The sequence below is a fragment of the Scyliorhinus canicula genome, chromosome 20 (genome assembly GCF_902713615.1).
Source record: "Scyliorhinus canicula chromosome 20, sScyCan1.1, whole genome shotgun sequence".
Taxonomy (NCBI): domain Eukaryota; kingdom Metazoa; phylum Chordata; class Chondrichthyes; order Carcharhiniformes; family Scyliorhinidae; genus Scyliorhinus; species Scyliorhinus canicula.
In genome coordinates this window covers 83,971,030-83,986,685 of record NC_052165.1, presented here as the reverse complement: position 1 = coordinate 83,986,685, position 15,656 = coordinate 83,971,030, and the positions used below count along the sequence as shown (strand labels likewise).

General features: G+C 49.5%; 1 protein-coding gene across 3 annotated transcripts in view; it reads left to right on the top strand.

The window, feature by feature from the left end:
* The window catches only part of LOC119955298 (lysine-specific demethylase 7B-like), a 316,061-nt gene that overhangs the window by 276,713 nt on the left and 23,692 nt on the right, over positions 1-15,656 (top strand). The gene's annotated exons all lie outside the window — the stretch shown is intronic.

The following is a 15,656-nucleotide window of genomic DNA, read 5'->3' as shown; positions in this document are numbered from 1 at the left end:
GGCTAGGATCTATTCCCATTTGGAAGAAAATGGGCTTATCAGTGATAGGCAACATGGTTTTGCACAGGGAAGGTCATGTGTTACCAATTTAATAGAATTCTTTGAGGAAGTGACAAAGTTGATTGGTGAGGGAAGGGCTGTAGATGTCATATTCATGGAATTCAGTAAGGCGTTTGATAAAGTTCCCCATGGTAGGCTAATGGAGAAAGTGAAGTCTCATGGGGTCCAGGGTGGACGAGCTAGATGGATAAAGAACTGGCTGGGCAACAGGAGACAGAGAGTAGTAGTGGAAGGTAGTTTCTCAAAATGGAGAACTGTGACCAGCGGTGTTCCACAGGGATCCGTGCTCGGACCACTGTTGTTTGTGATATATATGAACAATCTGGAGGAAGGTATCGGTGGTCTGATTAGCAAGTTTGCAGATGACACTAAGATTGGTGGAGTAGCAGATAGTGAAGGGGACTGTCAGAGAATACAGCAAAATGTAGATAGATTGGAGAGTTGGGCAGAGAAGTGGCAGATAGAGTTCAATCCGGGAAAATACGAGGTGATGCATTTTGGAAGATCCAATTCAAGAGCGAACTATACGGTAAATGAAAAAGCTCTGGGGAAAATTGATGTACAGAGATCTGGGTGTTCAGGTCCATTGTACCCTGAAGGTGGCTGTGCAGGTCGATCGAGTGGTCAAGAAGGCATACGGCATGCTTTCCTTCATCGGAAGGGATGTTGAGTTGGCAGGTCATGTTACAGTTGTATAGGACTTTGGTTCGGCCACATTTGGAATACTGTGTACAGTTCTGGTCGCCACATTACCAGAAGGATGTGGATGCTTTGGAGAAGATGCAGAGGAGGTTCACCAGGATGTTGCCTGGTATGGAAGGCGCTAGCTATGAAGAGAGGTTGAGTAGATTAGGGTTATTTTCATTATTTTCATTAGAAAGAGGGAGGTTGAGGGGGCAACCTCATTGAGGTCTACAAAATCATGAGGTATTGACAGGGTGGATAGCAAGAAGCTTTTTTCCCAGAGTGGGGGACTCAATTACTAGTTCAAGGTGAGAGTGGAAAAGTTTAAGGGAGATATGCATGGAAAGGTCTTTACACAGAGGGTGGTGGGTGCCTGGAACACTTTGCCGGCGGAGGTAGTAGAGGCGGGCACGATAGCGCTATTTAAGATGTATCTAGACAGATGCATGAATGGGCAGGGAGCAGAGGGATACAGATCTTTAGAAAATAGGCGACAGTTTTAGACAGAGGATCTGGATCAGCGCAGGCTTGGAGGGCCGAAGGGCCTGTTCCTGTGCTGTAATTTTTCTTTGTTCTCTTTGAATTGGTTTTTGGAGCAGGCAAGGAGCTGGATTAGGGGTTCTCCCCTGTCCACACTCTGAGCCCTGGCTTTGTAACTCAGAAAAAGTAATTTTTAAAAAAGGTCTCTGCCATTTTCCCACCTGTATTAAACCTACTATTCAGACAAGTTATATTTTCCTTCAAATCATTTATATATACTACAAACAGCAAAGGAGTTTGTACATTCTCCCTCATCTGCGTGGTTCTCCCTCCCCCCCCAGAATCCAAAGATGTGCAGGGTAGGTGTATTGGCCATGCTAAACTGCCCATTAATTGGAAAAATTTTTTTTTAAGGTTTTACGGTAAGGGGCAGGAGGTTTAGAGGGATATGAGGAAATACCTTTCTTACCCTGAAGATGGTGGAAGTTTGAACTCACTGTCTGAAATGGTGGTGGAGGCAGAGACCCTCAGAATATTTAAGGAATATTTTGATGTGCACTTGAGATCCCAGGGCTTAACAGGCTACAGACCACGTGCTTGAAAATGGGATTAGAATACGTTAGGTGTTTTTTTTTTGACCGGCACAGACATGATGAGCCTTTTCTGTGCTGTGTGACTGACTGACTGGGAAATGAGGCCACACAGTCTGGGCCATATTAGAGCGCTTTGAATTGCCTGCCGGTCTTGGTCCCAATCTTGGATGGCGGGGAGGTATCTCTGGGGCAGTGATAGTCCATAGATATATGTGTACAGCAGTGGTCATGTCAGTTATTTGGTTTATGAGGCATGATACGGGAAAGCAGAGAGCACAGTTACATTTAGGACAGGAATTGGATCCAGTATGTTGTTCAGAAAGTAAGGCTGCAGGTGGCCACGAAGGAGAGGAGAAGGATCAGAAAGGGCATTGGGTATCAACATAGACAGAAACAGGGACAGGCAGAGTTAGATGGTTGGAATTTCCTGGATGGCCTGGAGGAGAGCCTTCAGGACAATATGCTGAACTGTGGGACCAGAGGCTGTTTCCTTTTCGGGGCTATTCCTGACATGTTATCTGGTGCACCTGGCTTGCAGTGAGTAAATGTTTGTCTAAATGGTGTTTAAATACCCCTGACCCCGTGAGGTAGTGGTGACCTCAAGCCCGCACCACCAAAAGATTCACCGACTCCTCGATGCATGATTAATAAACTGCAAAGTGGAACATGTTCATTCATCCTGCCACCCAGTATGAATCATGCTGACTTTCCTACCCACCACTGGAGTTGCTCTTAGAATCATAGAGGGCATTCAGTCCATCAGGCCTGCACTGGATTTCTGAAAGAGCATTCTACCTAGCCCCACTCACCTTCCTTATCCCTGGAACCTGCACATTCTTTTTTATCAGATAGCATTCCAATTCCCTTTTGAATAACCCGATCGTACCTGCCTCCACCGCCCCCTCAGGAGGCTCATTCCAGTCTCCAAACATTCATTTTGCCTATTCATTTGAATATGTGTCCTCTAGTTATCGATGTACTCTTGAAAAGGAACAGTTCCTCGTGATTTACCCTGTCCATACCCCTCAGGATCTTGAATCCCTCTAAGTCTCCTCTCAGCCTTCTTTTCTCCAAGGAAACACACCCAACGTCCAAATTATGTTCATCGCTACAGTTGTTTATCCCTGGAATCATTCTTCTGATTCTCCTCGGCATTTCCTTCACATGTCTTTACATCCTTCCTGAGATTGGCGCCCAGAACAAGACACATTGCTTCAGATGAGGCCTAACTAGTGTTTTATAAGTTCAACCTGACCACCTTACTCAATGCCTCTGTTAAGAAACCTTGGCTACTATTATTTACTGCTCTGTCAGCATGCTCAGCCATCTTCAATAATTTATGTACATATACACTGAGGTACATTTGTTCCTCGCTAAAATAAAACAAATTACAATGCATGTTGGAAATCTGAAATAATAGCAATGAATGCAAGAAAAACTCAGCAGGTCTGGCAGTATCTGTGGAGAGAGGAACATAGTTAACAGAGGGGCTGGTTTAGCACACTGGGCTAAATCGCTGGCTTTTAAAGCAGACCCAGGCAGGCCAGCAGCACGGTTCAATTCCCATACCAGCCTCCCCGAACAGGCGCCTGAATGTTGCTTTTCACAATAACTTCATTTGAAGCTTACTTGTGACAATACGCAATTTTCATTTCATTTCATTACGGGTCCGCATGAGTCTTCATCAGAGTTAGAATCATAGAAATGATACAGCACAGAAAGGGGGCCATTCGGCTCATCTTGTCCATGCTGAACCAAAGACACCGCCGCATTCACCATCAGTTCTTCACGTTTATCAACTGTTTTGTATTCTGTTTCCTTTGGGGTCTGTTGAGGAAAGCCAAAAATAATTGGTAACAGTTGGTGCATTATTCTGTCATTGTCTGCTGAAAGTTTTCTGAATATTCTGGTTACATTTGTACCAGCTCTTTAGTCTCTGGATTCAGCATTCCACCACTGAAGTTGCTCTGTGAAACAGTGAGACAGTTCCAGTCCTTAATCTGTCCTCCTGACCAGATACAAGTATCATCACCTCCGATGCCACAACTATGACATTAATTTGATTGTTCTTTGAGTTCCACAGTTCCTGCTTTTTCTTTCATTGCAACTTTATTGTCTTGCAATTAATTCCCTTGTTGCTCCTCTTCTAGCTCATTCAGATCACTGCTGGAGCTCCTTTACAATTTTTGTAAAATTTAGAGTACCCAATACATTTTTTCCAATTAAGGGGCAATTTAGCGTGGCCAATCCACCTCGCCTGCACATCTTTTGGGCTGTGGAAACACTGGGAGAATGTGCAAACTTCACACGGATAGTGACCCAGAGCCGGAATCGAACCTGGGACTCGGCGCCGTGAGGCAGCAGGGCTAACCCACTGTGCCACCGTGCTGCCCTAGCTCCTGTACAATTTGATACTGGAACTCCGTTTTCTCCCGAATCGGCTTTCTCCCTGTATAACCCATCACGTTATGCATAATTACTTTCATACTTCCCTATTTATCTCCACATATAGTTCTATTTGATTTCAATAACTCTTTTAGATTATTTTGATTTTCCTCCAGAAGGTAACTCCATATCCTAACCCAATTTTTTAATTCCCCCTGATATTCAATTTAATTTGAGGAATGTCAAATTCAGAAATGGTCTGGATTTATCGGTTCTCCCTGAGCTACAACGACGGGCACTTCCTCTTTCTTTCCTTCTCTATCAAACTAGCTTTTGAGCATATTAACATGGCACACTGAGTTTTCCTTCTACCTGGAGTTCTTATTAGATAAGTCACCTCACTCAATTTCCTTACAATTTGATAAGGCCCAATAAACCTATGTTAATGGGGCAGCAGGGTAGCATGGTAGTTAGCATAAATGCTTCGCAGTTCCAGGGTCCCAGGTTCGATTCCCGGCAGGGTCACTGTCTGTGTGGAGTCTGCACGTCCTCCCCCTGTGTGCGTGGGTTTCCTCCGGGTGCTCCGGTTTCCTCCCACAGTCCAAAGATGTGCGGGTTAGGTGGATTGGCCATGCTAAATTGCCCGTAGTGTCCTAATAAAAGTAAGGTTAAGGGGGGGGGGTTGTTGGGTTACGGGTATAGGGTGGATACGTGGGTTTGAGTAGGGTGATCATGGCTCGGCACAACATTGAGGGCCGAAGGGCCTGTTCTGTGCTGTACTGTTCTATGTTCTATGGTTCACCTATCGTTGGAACAATACCAGTACTTTCTCTCCCACTAGCAAAATTGCACATTTTTAATTTCTTGTCCACCTCTTTGTTTCATTACTATGACAATTTTAAATGTTTCCAAGCAAACTCACCAGCTCTAATTGATTTCTCCCTCAGGTTTCATGCATAGTCCAACAACATAGTCTCCAGTTTCTCTTTGATCAATTTAAGTGGTCCTCTCAACTCTTGATCAAAAATCAATCAAATGGACAGTGTGCTGAGGAGGGTGGGGGTCAGTGCGTTGATTAATAGGATTGGGGAAATAGTGTGCTGAGGAACGGGGTTGAAGGAAACAGTATTCTGAAGAACGGAGTCTGGCAGGGAAACAGTGTACTGAGAAACAGGTGGGGAAAAGTAGCTGGGGAATGGGGTCCAGCAGGAAATGTGGCTGAGGAATGGGACCTAATAGGAAAATATTGGCTGAGGATGGGGTCCAACAAAGAATGACCAGGGTGAGGGTAGGGCCGGTCAAGGACAGTAGTGGGACTTGTGCATGGAGTCAGAAGAAATAGGAGCGGCGTTGAATTAATATTTTCCTTCAATGTTCACCAAGGAGAGGGGCCATGTTTTTGAGGGTGTGTGTGATACAGGCAAGTAGGCTGGAGGAGGTAGATGATCTGAGGAAGGATGTATTAGCAACTTTGAAAAACCTTAGGGTCGACAAGTCCCCTGGGCCAGATGGGAGAGATCCAAGGATTCTTTGGGAGGCAAGGGATGAGAGTTCAGAGCCTTTGGCTTTGATATTTGGGTCCTCACTGTCCACGGGGATAGTGCCAAGAGGACTGGAGAGTGGTGAATGTTGTTCTTCTGTCCAAGAAAGGGAACAGGAATGACCCTGGTAATTATAGGCCAGTTAGTCTTTCTTTGGTGGTCGGTAAGTTAATGGAAAAGGTCCTGAAGGATAGGATTTATGGCCATTTGGAAAGATGCAGCTTAATCCGGGATAGTCAACACAGATTTGTGAAGGGGTAAGTCTTGCCTCACAAATTTGATTGAATTCTTTGACGAGGTAACTAAGTGTGTAGATGAATGTAGAGCAGTTGATGTTGTATACATGGATTTTAGTAAGGCGTTTGATAAGGTGCCCCATGGTCGGCTTATGAAGAAAGTAAGGAGGTGTGGGATAGAGGTAAATTTGGCCAATTGGATAAGTAACTGGCTATCACATAGAAGACAGAGGGTGGTGGTGGATGGAAAATTCTCAGACTGGAGTTACCAGCGGTGTACCACAGGGATCAGTGCTGGGTTCTTTGCTATTTGTGATTTTTATCAGTGACTTGGAGGAGGGGGCTGAAGGGTGGGTCAGTAAATTTGCTGATGACACCAAGATTGGTGGAGTAGTGGATGAGGTGGAGGGCTGTTGTAGGCTGCAAAGAGACATTGATAGGATGCAGAGCTCGGCCGAAAAATGGCAGATGGAGTTTAACCCTGATAAGTACAAGGTGATTTGTTTTGGTAGAAAAAATTTGAATGCGGATTACAGGGTAAACTGCAGGGTTCTGAGGAATGTGGAGGAACAGAGAGATCTTGGGGTTCATGTCCACAGATCTCTGAAGGTTGCCACTCAAGTGGATAGAGCCGTGAAGAAGGCTTATAGTGTGTTGGCGTTTATTATCAGGGGGCTTGGGTTTAAGAGCCACGGGGTTATGCTGCAACTATACATGACCCTGGTGAGACCACATTTGGAATATTGTGTGCAGTTCTGGTCACCTCATTATAGGAAGGATGTGGAAGCATTGGAAAGGGTGCAAAGGAGGTTTACCAGGATGCTGCCTCGTTTGCAGAATAGGTCTTGTGAGGAAAGGTTGAGGGAGCTAGGGCTTTTCTCTTTGGAGCGGAGGAGGATGAGAGGCGACTTAATAGAGGTTTATAAGATGATGAGGGGGATAGAGTGGGGAGCACAGTAGCATATTGGTTAGCACAATTGCTTTACAGTTCCAAGGTCCCAGGTTCGATTCCGGCTTGGGTCACTGTCTGTGTGGAGTCTGCACGTTCTCCCCGTGTGTGCGTGGGTTTCCTCCGGGTGCTCCGGTTTCCTCCCACAGTCCAAAGATGTGCAGGTTAGGTGGATTGGCCATGATAAATTGTCCTTAGTGTCCAAAATTGCCCTTAGTGTTGGGTGGGATAACTGTACTCTGGGGATAGGGTGGAGGTGTAGGCTTGGGTAGGGTGCTCCTTCCTAGAGCCGGTGCAGACTCGATGGGCCGAATGGCCTCCTTCTGCACTGTCAATTCTATGATCGATAGATAGAGTGGACGTTCAGAGACTGTTTCCTTGGGTGGATGTAGCTATTACAAGGGGGCATAACTATAAGATTCAGGGTGGGAGATATAGGAGGGATATCCGAGGTAGGGTCTTTACTCAGAGAGTGGTTAGGGTGTGGAATGGACTTCCTGCTGTGATAGTGGAGTCAGCCACTTTAGGAACTTTCAAGCGGTTATAGGATAGGCACATGGAGCACACCAGAATGACAGGGAGTGGGATAGCTTGATCTTGGTTTCGGACAATGCTCGGCACAACATCGAGAGCCGAAGGGCCTGTTCTGAGCTGCACTGTTCTATGTCTATGTCTAACAGAGAAACGGTGCTGGGGAACGGGGTCCAATGTGGAAATAGTGTGGCCAGGAACAGGGGGGTGGGCAACAGTATACTGAAAAATGGAGTCGGGGCAACAGTGTGCTGAGGAACGGGGTTGCAAGGAATAATGTGCTGAAGAACAGGGCCTATCAGGGAATACGGTGTGCTGGGGAATGAAGTCCAGCAGGGAAGCAGTGGCAGAGGAACGGGGTCCAGCGGGGAAACAGTGGCAGAGGGACAGGGTCCAGCGGGGAAACAGTGGCAGAGGAACTGGGTCCAGCGGGGAAACAGTGGCAGAGGAACGGGGTCCAGTGGGGAAACTGTGGCAGAGGGACAGGGCCCAGCGGGGAAACAGTGGCAGAGGAACTGGGTCCAGCGGGGAAACTGTGGCAGAGGAACTGGGTCCAGCGGGGAAACAGTGGCAGAGGAACTGGGTCCAGCGGGGAAACTGGCAGAGGGACGGGGTCCAATGGGGAAACAGTGGCAGAGGGACGGGGTCCAGCGGGGAAACAGTGGCAGAGGGACGGGGTCCAGCAGGGAAACAGTGGCAGAGGGACGGGGTCCAGCGGGGAAACAGTGGCAGAGGGACGGGGTCCAGCAGGGAAACAGTGGCAGAGGGACGGGGTCCAGCGGGGAAACAGTGGCAGAGGGACGGGGTCCAGCGGGGAAACAGTGGCAGAGGGACGGGGTCCAGCGGGGAAACAGTGGCAGAGGAACGGGGTCCAGCGGGGAAACAGTGGCAGAGGAACTGGGTCCAGCGGGGAAACAGTGGCAGAGGAATGGGGTCCAGCGGGGAAACAGTGGCAGAGGGACGGGGCGCAGCGGGGAAACAGTGGCAGAGGAACGGGGTCCGCCGGTAAAGCTGCGCACTGGGAAACTGCACCGGGGGTGGGGGCTGGTAGGGGAAACTGTGTGTGAGAAACGGTGAGTAGGGAAACTGTGCTGATAAATGGGGAGGGAGGGGGGGAACAGTGTGGGAAGGAACAGACTAAGGAAACTGTGTGCCGAGGCACAGGATGAGGAATCAGTGTGCCTAGGAACAGGATGAGGAATCAGTGTGTGAGGAACAGGGTGAGGAATCAGTGTGCCGAGGAACAGGGTGAGTAATCAGTGTGCCGAGGAACAGGGTGAGTAATCAGTGTGCCGAGGAACAGGGTGAGGAATCAGTGTGCTGAGGAACAGGGTGAGGATTCAGCCCCGAGGAACAGGGTGAGGAATCAGTGTGCTGAGGAACAGGATGAGGAATCAGTGTGCTGAGGAACAGGGTGAGGAGTCAGTGTGTGGGGAACAGGGTGGGGAATCAGTGTGCTGAGGAACAGGATGAGGAATCAGTGTGCTGAGGAACAGGATGAGGAATCAGTGTGCTGAGGAACAGGATGAGGAATCAGTGTGCTGAGGAGCAGGGTGAGGAATCAGTGTGCTGAGGAACAGGGTGAGGAATCAGTGTGCTGAGGAACAGGGTGAGGAATCAGTGTGCTGAGGAACAGGGTGAGGAGTCAGTGTGCCGAGGAACAGGATGAGGAATCAGTGTGTGAGGAACAGGGTGAGGAATCAGTGTGTCGAGGAACAGGGTGAGGAAACAGTTGCTGAGAACAGATTGAGGAATCATGTGCCGAGGAGCAGGGTGAGGAATCAGTGTGCCGAGGAACAGGATGAGGAATCAGTGTGTGAGGAACAGGGTGAGGAATCAGTGTGTCGAGGAACAGGGTGAGGAAACAGTTGCTGAGAACAGATTGAGGAATCATGTGCCGAGGAGCAGGGTGAGGAATCAGTGTGCCGAGGAACAGAGTGAGGAATCAGTGTGCTGAGGAACAGGGTGAGGATTCAGCGCCGAGGAATCAGTGTGCTAAGGAACAGGGTGAGGAATCAGTGTGTTAGTAACAGGGTGGGGAATCAGTGTGCCGAGGAACAGGGTGAGGAATCAGTGTGTGAGTAACAGGGTGGGGAATCAGTGTGCCGAGGAACAGGGTGAGGAATCATGTGCCGAGGAACAGGGTGAGGAATCAGTGTGTGAGGAACAGGGTGAGGAATCAGTGTGTGAGGTACAGGGTGAGGAATCAGTGTGCCGACGAACAGGGTGAGGAATCAGTGTGCCGAGGAACAGGATGAGGAATCAGTGTGCTGAGGAACAGGATGAGGAATCAGTGTGTGAGGAACGGGGTGAGGAATCAGTGTGTCGAGAAACAGGGTGAGGAAACAGGTGCTGAGAACAGATTGAGGAATCATGTGCCGAGGAGCAGGGTGAGGAATCAGTGTGCTGAGGAACAGGGTGTGGAATCAGTGTGCTGAGGAACACGGTGAGGAATCAGTGTGCTGAGGAACAGGGTGTGGAATCAGTGTGCTGAGGAACACGGTGAGGAATCAGTGTGCTGAGGAACAGGGTGTGGAATCAGTGTGCTGAGGAACACGGTGAGGAATCAGTGTGCTGAGGAACAGGGTGAGGAATCAGTGTGCCGAGGAACGGGGTGAGGAATGAGTGTGTGAGGAACACGGTGAGGAATGAGTGTGTGAGGAACACGGTGAGGAATGAGTGTGTGAGGAACAGGATGAGGAATCAGTGTGTGTGGAACAGGATGAGGAATCAGTGTGCCGAGGAACAGGGTGAGGAATCAGTGTGTGGGGAACAGGGTGGGGAATCTGTGTGTCGAGGGACAGGGTGAGAAATCAGTGTGCCGAGGAACAGGATGAGGAATCAGTGTGTGAGGAACAGGGTGAGGAATCATGTGCCGAGGAGCAGGGTGAGGAATCAGTGTGCTGAGGAACAGGATGAGGAATCAGTGTGCTGAGGAACAGGATGAGGAATCAGTGTGCTGAGGAACAGGGTGAGGAATCAGTGTGCTGAGGAACAGGATGAGGAATCAGTGTGCTGAGGAACAGGATGAGGAATCAGTGTGCTAAGGAACAGGATGAGGAATCAGTGTGCTGAGGAACAGGGTGAGGAATCAGTGTGCCGAGTAACAGGGTGAGCAATCAGAGCTGAGGAACAGGGTGAGGAATCAGTGTGCCGAGGAACGGGGTGAGGAATCAGTGTGTGAGGAATCAGTGTGCCGAGGAACAGGGTGAGACATCAGTGTGTGAGCAACACGGTGAGGAATGATTGTGTGAGTAACAGGATGAGGAATCAGTGTGTGAGGAACAGGGTGAGGAATCAGTGTGTGGGGAACAGGGTGGGAAATCTGTGTGTCGAGGGACAGGGTGAGAAATCAGTGTGCCGAGGAACAGGATGAGGAATCAGTGTGTGAGGAACAGGGTGAGGAATCAGTCTGTCGAGGAACAGGGTGAGGAAACAGTGTGCCGAGGAACAGGGTGAGGAATCAGTGTGCCGAGGAACAGGGTGTGAGGAATCAGTTGCCGAGGAGCAGGGTGAGGAATCAGTGTGCCGAGTAACAGGGTGAGCAATCAGCGCTGAGGAACAGGGTGAGGAATCAGTGTGCCGAGGAACAGGGTGAGGAATAAGTGTGTGAGGAATCAATGTGCCGAGGAACAGGGTGAGAAATCAGTGTGTGAGGAACACGGTGAGGAATAAGTGTGTGAGGAACAGGATGAGGAATCAGTTTGTGGGGAACAGGGTGGGGAATCAGTGTGTCGAGGGACAGGGTGAGGAATCAGTGTGCCGAGGAACAGGATGAGGAATCAGTGTGTTAGGAACAGGGTGAGGAATCAGTGTGTAGATAAACAGGGTGAGGAAACAGTTGCTTAGAACAGATTGAGGAATCATGTGCCGAGGAGCAGGGTGAGGAATCAGTGTGCCGAGGAACAGGGTGAGGAATCAGTGTTCCGAGGAACAGGGTGAGGAATCAGTGTGCTGAGGAACAGGGTGAGGATTCAGCGCCGAGGAACAGGGTGAGGAATCAGTGTGCTGAGGAACAGGGTGTTGAGGAACAGGATGAGGAATCAGTGTGCTGAGGAACAGGGTGTGGAATCAGTGTGCTGAGGAACAGGGTGAGCAATCAGTGTGCTGAGGAACTGGGTGAGGAATCAGTGTGCTGAGGAACAGAGTGAGGAATCAGTGTGCTGCGAAACCGGGTATGGAATCAGTGTTTTGAGGAACAGGGTGTGGAATCAGTGTGCTGAGGAACAGGGTGAGCAATCAGTGTGCCGAGGAACAGGATGAGGAAACAGTTGCTGAGAACAGGATGAGGAATCAGTGTGACGAGGAACTGGATGAGGAATCAGTGTGTGAGGAACAGGGTGAGGAATCAGTTTGTCGAGGAACAGGATGAGGAAACAGTTGCTGAGAACAGGATGAGGAATCAGTGTGACGAGGAACTGGATGAGGAATCAGTGTGTGAGGAACACGGTGAGGAATCAGTGTGCCGAGGAGCAGGGTGAGGAATCAGTGTGCTGAGGAACAGGGTGAGGAATCAGTGTGCTGAGGAACAGGGTGAGGAATCAGTGTGCTGAGGAACAGGGTGAGGTGTCAGTGTGCTGAGGAACAGGGTGAGGAATCGGTGTGTGAGGAACAGGGTGAGGAATCAGTGTGCCGAGGAACAGGGTGAGAAATCAGTGTGTGAAGAACAGGGTGGGGAATCAGCGTGTGAGGAACAGGGTGAGTAATCAGTGTGTGAGGAACAGGGTGAGGAATCAGTGTGCCGAGGAACAGGATGAGGAATCAGTGTGCTGAGGAACAGGGTGAGAAATCAGTGTGTGAGGAACAGGGTGAGGAATCATGTGCCGAGGAGCAGGATGAGGAATCAGTGTGCTGAGGAACAGGGTGTGAGGAATCAGTTGCCGAGGAGCAGGGTGAGGAATCAGTGTGCCGTGTAACAGGATGAGGAATCAGTGTGCTGAGGAACAGGGTGTGAGGAATCAGTTGCCGAGGAGCAGGGTGAGGAATCAGTGTGCCGTGTAACAGGATGAGGAATCAGTGTGCTGAGGAACAGGGTGAGAAATCAGTGTGTGAGGAACAGGGTGAGGAATCAGTGTGACGAGGAACAGGGTGAGGAATCAATGTGTAAGGAATCAGTGTGCCGAGGAAAACGGTGAGAAATCATGTGTGAGGAACACGGTGAGGAATGAGTGTGTGAGGAACAGGATGAGGAATCAGTGACGAGGAACAGGGTGAGGAATCAGTGTGTGGGGAACAGGGTGAGGAATCAGTGTGCTGAGGAACAGGATGAGGAATCAGTGTGCCGAGGAACAGGGTGAGGAATCAGTGTGCTGAGGAACAGGGTGAGGAATCAGTCTGTCGAGGAACAGGGTGTGGAATCAGTGTGCTGAGGAACAGGGTGAGGAATCAGTGTGCTGAGGAACAGGGTGAGGAATCAGTCTGTCGAGGAACAGGGTGAGGAAACAGTGTGCCGAGGAACAGGGTGAGGAATCAGTGTGCCGAGGAACAGGGTGTGAGGAATCAGTTGCCGAGGAGCAGGGTGAGGAATCAGTGTGCCGAGTAACAGGGTGAGGAATAAGTGTGCCGAGGAACAGGGTGAGAAATCAGTGTGCTGAGGAACAGGGTGAGGAATCAGTGTGCTGAGGAACAGGGTGAGGAATAAGTGTGCCGAGGAACAGGGTGAGAAATCAGTGTGCCGAGGAACAGGGTGAGGAATAAGTGTGCCGAGGAACAGGGTGAGAAATCAGTGTGTGAGGAACACGGTGAGGAATAAGTGTGTGGGGAACAGGGTTGGGAATCAGTGTGTGAGGAACAGGATGAGGAATCAGTTTGTGGGGAACAGGGTGGGGAATCAGTGTGTGAGGAACAGGATGAGGAATCAGTTTGTGGGGAACAGGGTGGGGAATCAGTGTGTCGAGGGACAGGGTGAGGAATCAGTGTGCCGAGGAACAGGGTGAGGAATCAGTGTGACGAGGAACAGGGTGAGGAATCAGTTTGTCGAGGAACAGGGTGAGGAATCATGTGCCGAGGAACAGGGTGAGGAATCAGTGTGCCGAGGAACAGGGTGAGGAATCAGTGTGCCGAGGAACAGGGTGAGGAATCAGTGTGCTGAGGAACAGGGTGAGGATTCAGCGCCGAGGAACAGGGTGAGGAATCAGTGTGCTGAGGAACAGGGTGTTGAGGAACAGGATGAGGAATCAGTGTGCTGAGGAACAGGGTGAGCAATCAGTGTGCTGAGGAACTGGGTGAGGAATCAGTGTGCTGAGGAACAGAGTGAGGAATCAGTGTGCTGCGAAACCGGGTATGGAATCAGTGTTTTGAGGAACAGGGTGTGGAATCAGTGTGCTGAGGAACAGGGTGAGCAATCAGTGTGTGAGGAACAGGGTGGGGAATTAGTGTGCCGAGGAACAGGGTGAGGAATCAGTGTGCCGAGGAACAGGGTGAGGAATCAGTGTGCTGAGGAACAGAGTGAGGAATCAGTGTGTGAGGAACAGGATGAGGAAACAGTTGCTGAGAACAGGATGAGGAATCAGTGTGACGAGGAACAGGGTGAGGAATCAGTTTGTCGAGGAACAGGGTGAGGAAACAGTTGCTGAGAACAGATTGAGGAATCATGTGCTGAGGAACAGGATGAGGAATCAGTGTGCTGAGGAACAGGGTGAGGAATCAGTGTGCTGAGGAACAGGATGAGGAATCAGTGTGCTGAGGAACAGGGTGAGGAGTCAGTGTGCTGAGGAACAGGGTGAGGAATCAGTGTGCCGAGGAGCAGGGTGAGGAATCAGTGTGCTGAGGAACAGGGTGAGGAATCAGTGTGCTGAGGAACAGGATGAGGAATCAGTGTGCTGAGGAACAGGGTGAGGAGTCAGTGTGCTGAGGAACAGGGTGAGAAATGCCCTTTCAGTTTAGATGGAACCCTCCCTCCTTGGTCCAGATATCTGAAACCCTCCCTCCTTCACCAGCTGTTTACCCACATGTTAGGGGAACTACGTTCCTATTTTTAGCCTCAGTGGCACGTAGCACAGGGAGTAATCTCAAGATTACAACCCTCAAGGTCCTGTTTTTAACTTTCTACCTAACCCTCTGAACTCCAGCTGCAGGACTTTGTCACTCTTCCTGCCTATGTCGTTGGTACCAATATGTGCTATGACCTCCTGCTCATTCAGACATATCCTAGGCCCTGGCACCAGGGAGGCAACATACCATCCTGGAGTCTCTCTCACTCCCACAGAAGCGCCTATTTGTGCCTCTGACTATGGAGGCCCCTCTTTTGCGCTTTGTTCCTACCTGCTTAACAACAGAGCCAGCCGTGGTGTCACAGCTCTGGCTGCTGCTGCAAGTTTCCCCTAATAGGCCATCTCCCCGACAGTATCCAAAACAATATGCTTGTTAGAGAGAGGAAAGGGACAGGGGATCCCTGCACTGACTGCCTGCCCCTTCTAGCAGTCAGCCATCTATTTATCTTCCTACACCTTGGGTAACCACGTCTCTACTGCCTATGATGCTTTCCGCCACCTACATGCTCCAACCGATCCATGTGGTCTGTGAGGAACTGCAATTTGCTTTACTTCCTGCCGATGTACTTGTCCGCAATGCTGGTAGCTTCACAGACCTCCCACATCTCACAAGTGAAGCATTTTACCCCTCTAACTGCCATTAATTAGTTCTAACTAATTAATAAATTAATTTTAAAATAGTTCTTTCAGTTACAGCTATTTAGACACGGTCCCTAATATCAGTCACTCACCAACCAATCAGCTTATTCCTTTCCTGTGATGTCACTATTGATTTTTTTTCTTGAATCCCACGCGCTGTTTGAACAGCTCGAGCAAAAACTCCTTCGCAGGTCTCTCCTCCCGAAGGTAACAGCTTCTCCCAGTGACCTTTCATCCATCATAAGGTCAGATGTAGGGATGTTTGCTCATGGTTGCACCATGTTCAGCACCACTTGTGACTCATCAAAGACTGTAGCAGTCGGTGTCCAAATAAAACAAGCCTGAGCAGCGTTCACATTTGTGCTGATAAGGTTTGCACCACACAAGAGCCAAAAATTACTTTCTGGCAAGAGAGAATCTTAGCTATCTCCTCTTGACATTCAGTGGCATTATCATCTGTCAACATCCTGTGTGTCACCATCCAAAATTGAACTGGACCAGCCAGATAAATACTCTGGTTGCAAGAGCAGATCAGCTGCTAGGTATTCTGAGGCAAGTAACTGCCC